Raw genomic sequence first — 6,972 nt, 5'->3', positions numbered from 1 at the left:
CCCTCCACAAACAGTGATTTGCAGAACAGTGAATATCTGATGTGTGGGATTACTGGGTTGAGGGTGAAAGTAAAGCCACAAGTGAGTTCAGGGTCGTGCTGTGCAATCGGTTTTGAATCTGGCATTAAAAGCTGCAGGGCCATTGAAACATCCTTGGGGCCATTCCTGTGCAAAAGACAACAGTACGTGAGGAACTGCTGCCAAAAGAAGAAAGGAAAAACAAAACCAACAGCTGAAATGTGAATCTCCCCACAGAGCAGAGAGGTTACATATCCCTTTCATATCAAGGTTGTCCGTAAAACACCGGGAACATCAGGAAGGTGACCACCAAATCCCCTAGCAAGAATTGGAAAGCCACAGATATCCAATCTACATTTAGGCTTTTCAAACAAAGGATGGAATTACACTTCTGATTTAGCCATCACTTAACTGGATGAACGTGCAGTGAAAATGAAGATAGGTCATGAATTCAAAGGGCTGTATCGAGTCAACACTTGGGGTCTGTCTGAGGAGTATCAGAACAAGCCTGTTAAACTATGGAACATGTTGAAAGAGCAGCTTCATATAAAGGTGAACTTTAGAATACACTGAATGGAGCTGATCACTTACAGGCAACGGCCAAATAGTCAATCAGTTCGTCAGTAGGCACCGTGATAGGAGAAATGAATATGATTTTTTTCAGAAGCTGAGCTATCTGAACAGAGTTATTTTGTATTATCTATTTGACGTTTCAATGGTGCATTCATTACCCATGATTCACCGCGGTTGTGAATGTGCCCTATTCACTGCACAGGGGCCCAGTGCGCCGACGCAGCTCTGGGCTTTATCGGGAGCATGCGCGGTTTCATATTGCTCGGAGACCTTCGAGTGCGGTAATGGATTGTTCCGTGGGTGAGAGTCGGTGGGGCGGAAGGAGGAATTAAGCGGGAGTCGGGATGCGGAGGGTGCAGAAACTTTATAAACAGCCGGTGTATGCCCTAGGACCGGCATAAGACCCTGAAGTTCCCGCGTTTGCAGCTGTGGAGCTTTTCCCTGGGATCAGGCCCAATTCCAAGGCCGCCATCTTAGTTCAGAGGTGAGCAGAGCGCATGCGCGGCCATCTTTGTGACGCAACGGTAAGTAGGTCAGTGTTCAGGTGACCAGGAGAGAAAATGTTGGATTCCTGAATTGACAGGGGGCCGGGTTGACCGACACCTCGACATCGCAGAGCGCATGTGCGGCCATCCGAATCACAGAAGAATAAGATTGTAGAATCTGTACAGTGCATATGGAGTCCATGCGGTCCATTGAGTCTGCACAGACCCTTCTAAAGAAAACTCTACAGATACACTCACCCATCAATCACGCGCTATCTCTGCAACCCCATAATCGAACCTGCACATCCATGCACACTAAGGAGCAGTTTATCATGGCCAATCCACCAAACCCTCACTTCTTTGGACTGTGGGAGAAAACTGGAGGAAAACCATGCAGACACCGGGAGAACTTGCAAACTCCCCACAGACAGTGACTGGAATTGAACCTGGGTTGCTGGCACTGTGAGGCAGCAGTGCTAACCACTGTACCACCATACCATCCGAGCACTGAGGCCTCAGCGCCAGGGACCCAGGTTTGTTTCTGACCTCGGGCGACTGTCTGAGTGGAGTTTGCACATTCTCCCTGTGTCTGCGTGGGTTTCCTCCGGGTGCTCCAGCTTCCTCCCACTGCCCTAAGATGTGCAGGTTGGGTGCCTCGGCCATGCTAAAATTGCCCCTTAATTTGTCCAAAGATTAGGTGGGATTATCGACATTGGGGGAAGTGGGCCTAGATAGGGTGCTTTCAGATGGTTCATGCAGACATGATGGGCTGAATGGCCACATTCTCCACCATTGGGGCTGGTTTAGCTCACTCAGCTAAATCGCTGGCTTTTAAAGCAGACCAAGCAGGCCAGCAGCACGGTTCGATTCCTGTACCAGCCTCCCCGGACAGGCGCCGGAATGTGGCGACTAGGGGCTTTTCACAGTAACTTCATTGAAGCCTACTCGTGACAATAAGCCATTTTCATTTCATTTCATAGGGATTCTATGTTTCTAATTAGGAGCAGGAAGAGGCCACTTGGACAAACCGGCTCCCTAACCTTTGACTCAGTTGTAGGTAGAAATCTCTCAGAGGGAGAGAATTCTGCCGGCTCTCTGAATCACAATTTCGCCACATCTCTGTCTGAGACTCTTATTTTTAAACTGTCCCTGCAGATTGAGATTTCCTGTGAAGAAAAATCATTTAAGCAGTTACCCTGTCAAGCACCCTCAGAATCTTCAAAACTACCTTTCATTCATCTAACTCCAATCAGTTATAGAGACCCCGTCCAACTTTCCCCCATAAAACCCTTCATACCAGGTATCAGCTGAGTGAATCTTGTCTGAACTGCTTCCAATGTCAGTGTATCCCATATTCTGTAATCCTGCACCAGGAAACCAGAGAGGATGTTATGAATTTATATCCGGACTTTGAAAACTCCTTTCAGAGGGAGTTAGAAGGGGAGGATTTACACACAGCAATCTCGAATTTAAGTTAAAATGTTTCTCTTCATTTCTAACCACAATTGACACATGACTCTTGTAATCTTCTTTTGCAGGGAGTGAGAAGGTTTGAAGACTGAGAATTTTCTCTGATTCCAGTGCTTCTGATATCTTTCCAGCTGCAGCTCCAGCAGGTGGTTTGAAATTTGAAAACAGTGAAATTGTTCCAGAGGTGAGTATTATCGAGCATTCATCTATAATTTAAAGTTTTTAGCATTGTGCTTTGTTATCTGTGCTCTGGTTTCAGGGCTCTGGGGCAGGTTTGTCTCCTTTATTGTGGATCTGAATCCATGTTCACCCATTGCTCTGTTTCAGCTCTGCCCTCCCTCATCACCTCTCTGCCATTGTTTAACGTTTTCTGCCTCTAATAGTGGATTTATTTTAACCATGTTTGGTATTTTATTGTTATTTCTTCCAATGTGTCTCAATGAAGATTTCACTGCTGCCCATCGCTTGGCTATGTGCTGCTGATTTACCATCTTTATCTTCCCATGGTCAGGAATTGTTTTTCCTGCACTAGAGATCATTTCTCTTCTGTTCATCAGCTAATATTAACCATCAAATTCTGCACCATATTTATTCCGTGTAATTGAAGATTTGAGATTACTATCAGACCAGCCACGACCTTATTAAATGGTGGAGCAGGATTGAGGGGCTGAATGGCGACTCCTGCTCCTTGTTCTTATGTTTATTGATTCTGTCACCCTGAGATGTTAAATCTGTTTCTCTTGCCACAGTTACTCACTGACATGTTGAGTATTTTCATTTCAGAATATTTTTATTTCAGATTTTCAGCAACCAGTATTTTGCTATTATTTTGTTGCAGACGTTTCTCACAGAAGCGAGTCTAGAAGCAGAGATAGACCAATTAAGAACTGATTTGTGTTGGGGGGGGGGTGTTGTTTGTGGAGGTTAGTATCTGGCCTCCAGTTACAGTCCTTTTTCACAGAATCATTGAATGATTACAATGCAGATGGAGGCCATTCGGCCCACCATAACTATGCTGCCTCATCCCACTCCCCTGCCCTTTCTTCACTTCCTTGCAGTGTTTTTTTCTTTCCAAGGTCTTGTCCAATTCCCTTTGGTTTGTTGTATCAGTTTGGCTGGAATGGAGATGCAGGAGAAGCTGCTGGGTTTAACCCCGAGGACTTTGTAACCCAGTATTGAGCAATAATTTCAGATGTGAAGTTGTCAAGGGAGGTACGGGGAACGGCACCAAGTCATCATCCTCATTTGGAGATCCGGTGCAGACACAATGGGCCTTCTGCACCCTAACAATTCAGTGATTGGGTGATCTATAATAGTTTGCTCTGTGGCCAGCTGTTCTTAAGAAACTGCCCCCAAAACACTCTCTATGTGCTCATCTGCAGGGAAACACGGTGTTGCAGTGGTTAACACTGCTGTTTCACGGCACTGAGGACCTGGGTTCGATCTCAGCCCTGGCTCCCTGTCTGTGTGGAGTTTGCACATTTTCCCTATGTTTGTGTGGGTTTCACCACCACAACACAAAGATGTGCAGGATAGGTGGATTGGCCACACTAAATTGCCCCTCAATTGGAAAAAATGAACTGGGTACTCTAAATTTAAAAAAACAAATGAGCTCATCTGCCTGGCTACCTTTGCCAATCTGATTTCCACAATCTATATGTGGATAAAAATCACATGATTATTGCAGTACTTTTCTCACAAGCCCTTATTTCTTCCTGTATTCTCCGTCCTACAGTGTGGTTATTGTTAGGGGGTGCCTAGAAACTACTCCCACAGTGACTTCCTACCTTTATCATTTTCTATCGTTACCCAATGTGATTGTACATCGTGATCTCCAGAACTAAGGTCATCTCTCTCTATTGTAATAATGTCATCCTTAATTAACAGAGCTGCCCCTCCGCATATTCCCAGTTTCCTGTCCTTCTGAAAAGTCACGCAGCTGTGAATATTCAGGTCCCAGCCTTTGTCATCTTGCAGCCGTGTCTCTGTAATGACTATCAGATCACAGTACCTGGAGTACGGTGCACACTTTTAATCTCCTTCACTAAGGAGGGTGATTCTTGCATTGGGAGCAGTTCAGAGAAGGATCATTGGGCTGATTCCTGGGATGAAGGTGTTGTGTTGTGAGGAAAGGTTGGGCCTGGACTCATTGGAGTTTCGAGGTGATCATATTGAAACAAAAAAGATTCTGAGGTAACATGATAGGGGAGATGAAGAGAGGATGTTTCCCCTCATGGGGGATTCAGGAGCGAGTGGGCAGATTGTCAAAATAAAGGGTCCCCATTTCTGATGGAGATGAGGGGAAATGTCTTCCCTCAGAGGGGGGTTAGTCTTTGCAATTCTCTTCCCCAGAGAGCAGTGGAGGCTGCATCGTTAAATATATACAAGGCCCAGTTAGAGTTTTGATCAAAAAGGGAGTCGAGGGTTACGGGTGACAGGAAGAAAATGAAGTTCAGGTCACAATCCGATCAGCCATGATCTTATTAAATAGAAAAGCAGGTTTGATGGGCTGAATGGCCTTCTCCTCTTATTTCTGAGGATATAAGATCTCTTGGTCGAGAACAGGAAACGCTGAGTGTTGATCTGTCGATCAGCGGGAATTAGCACCTTCTGGAGAATAGGCAGTGTGTATCTTAGATACAGCAGAGTGAGAATGGAGGGAGAGAGAGATAGTGTGTGTGTATGTTTGTGTGTGAAAGTAACTAGAATTGTCTGTTCTGAATTTTTGAGCTGTACTGACAGTGATGATATTTGTAAACTCCTTTAACAGGATATTCAACGGCGAGTATTTGCAGCCAGAAATCTCAAACCAAACTTCACATTGAGATCTGACGGCGTCGGCCATTTTACCATCAGTGTGACTGGAAAAGCACCGAGACTCCCGCACCAGGGGGAAACCGTAGGGATTGTGGGAATGGATTCACTTCCCCATCTGAGCTGGAAACTCATCGACTCACTCACACAAGAGACCGTTCACCTGCTCTCAGTGTGGGAAAGGATTTACTGCTTCATCCAACCTGCTGACACACCAGTGAGGTCACAGCGGGGTCACACTGTTCACCTGCTCTGTGGAGGAAGGGAGTTACTACTTCATCCAGTCTACGCAAACACCAGCAAGTTCACACTGGGAGAGACCATATACCTGCTCGCTGCGTGGGAAAGGATTCGTCCATTCATTCATTCTGCTTACACACTGGTGACATCACACTGAGATGCCGTTTATCTGCTCTGTGTGTGGGAAGGGATTCGGAGATTCATCCAAACTGCTCATACACTCCCGAATTCACACTGGGGCGAGGCCGTTCACCTGTTCTGACTGTGGGAAGGGATTCGCTCAGTTATGCAGCCTGCTGAGGCACCAGCGAATTCACACTCGGGAGATGCCGTTTATCTGCTCCGTGTGTGGGAAGGGATTCGGCGATTCATCCAACCTGCACACACACTCCCGAGTTCACACTGGGGAGAGGCCATACACCTGTTCTGACTGTGGGAAGGGATTCACTCAGTTGTCCAGCCTGCTGAGACACCAGCGAGTTCACTCTGGGGAGAGACCATTCACCTGCTCCGTGTGTCGGAAGGGATTTGGAGATCCATCCAGCCTGAGCAGACACCAGCGAATTCACACTGGGGAGAAGCCATTTACTTGTTCCATTTGTGGAAACAGATTTGTTGATTCAATCCACCTGCAGAGACACCAGCGAGTTCACACTGGGGAGAAGCCGTTCACCTGCTCAGTGTGTGGGAAAGGGTTCACTCAGTTAACCAACCTGCAGACACACCAGCGAGTACACACTGGGGAGAGGCCGTTCACCTGCTCTGTGTGTGGGAAGAGATTTGTTAATTCATCCAACTTGTTAACACACCAGCGACTTCACACTGATGAGAAGCCGTTTATCTGCTCCATGTGTGGGAACGGATTCAGAAGTACAGCCCACCTGCAGAAACACCAGCGAGTTCACAAGTCATTACAGGGGTTGGATTCTGCTGTTGCTGCTGTTAATCACATCCAGGACTGACCCACGTTCATTCTGACAGTGGGTGAAGTGGGAGGGTCGGGGGAGGTTTCTTTCCGTTGCACTGGCCAGTGTCCCAATTTTAATTTCTGTCGGCTGAATCTCTGAGCGAGGGCACATTTCTACTGAAATGATCCACAGAAGCAGATGAAATGCATTAATTTTATCCTGGAAAGTTCTGATGAATGTAGGAAATTTTTATACATTCAATTTTATATATATTGCAGAAATATTTTTGAAAATCTACATTTACAATATCACTATACTCTGCATCACCCAATATCTATGTCTATGCATTTACATTGTGTATTTATCGTATGTCCTATGTTATTTCACGCATGGAACGATCTGCCTGGATTGTATGCAGAACAATAGTTTTCACTATCTCTGCACATGTGACAATAAATCTAAAT

General features: G+C 46.0%; 1 long non-coding RNA gene across 1 annotated transcript; it reads left to right on the top strand.

The window, feature by feature from the left end:
- Positions 1–866: 866 nt before the first annotated feature.
- LOC119960207 lies at positions 867–5,925 on the top strand. Its single transcript, XR_005459339.1, has 3 exons — positions 867–1,075; positions 2,615–2,730; positions 5,317–5,925. It is a non-coding gene; the product is annotated as an uncharacterized LOC119960207 (long non-coding RNA).
- Positions 5,926–6,972: the final 1,047 nt, after the last annotated feature.

The sequence above is a fragment of the Scyliorhinus canicula genome, unplaced genomic scaffold, assembly GCF_902713615.1.
Source record: "Scyliorhinus canicula unplaced genomic scaffold, sScyCan1.1, whole genome shotgun sequence".
In the NCBI taxonomy this organism is placed as follows: Eukaryota; Metazoa; Chordata; class Chondrichthyes; order Carcharhiniformes; family Scyliorhinidae; genus Scyliorhinus; species Scyliorhinus canicula.
The sequence above is the reverse complement of the archived record's forward strand: the minus strand, read 5'-3'. Positions and strand labels throughout refer to the sequence as shown.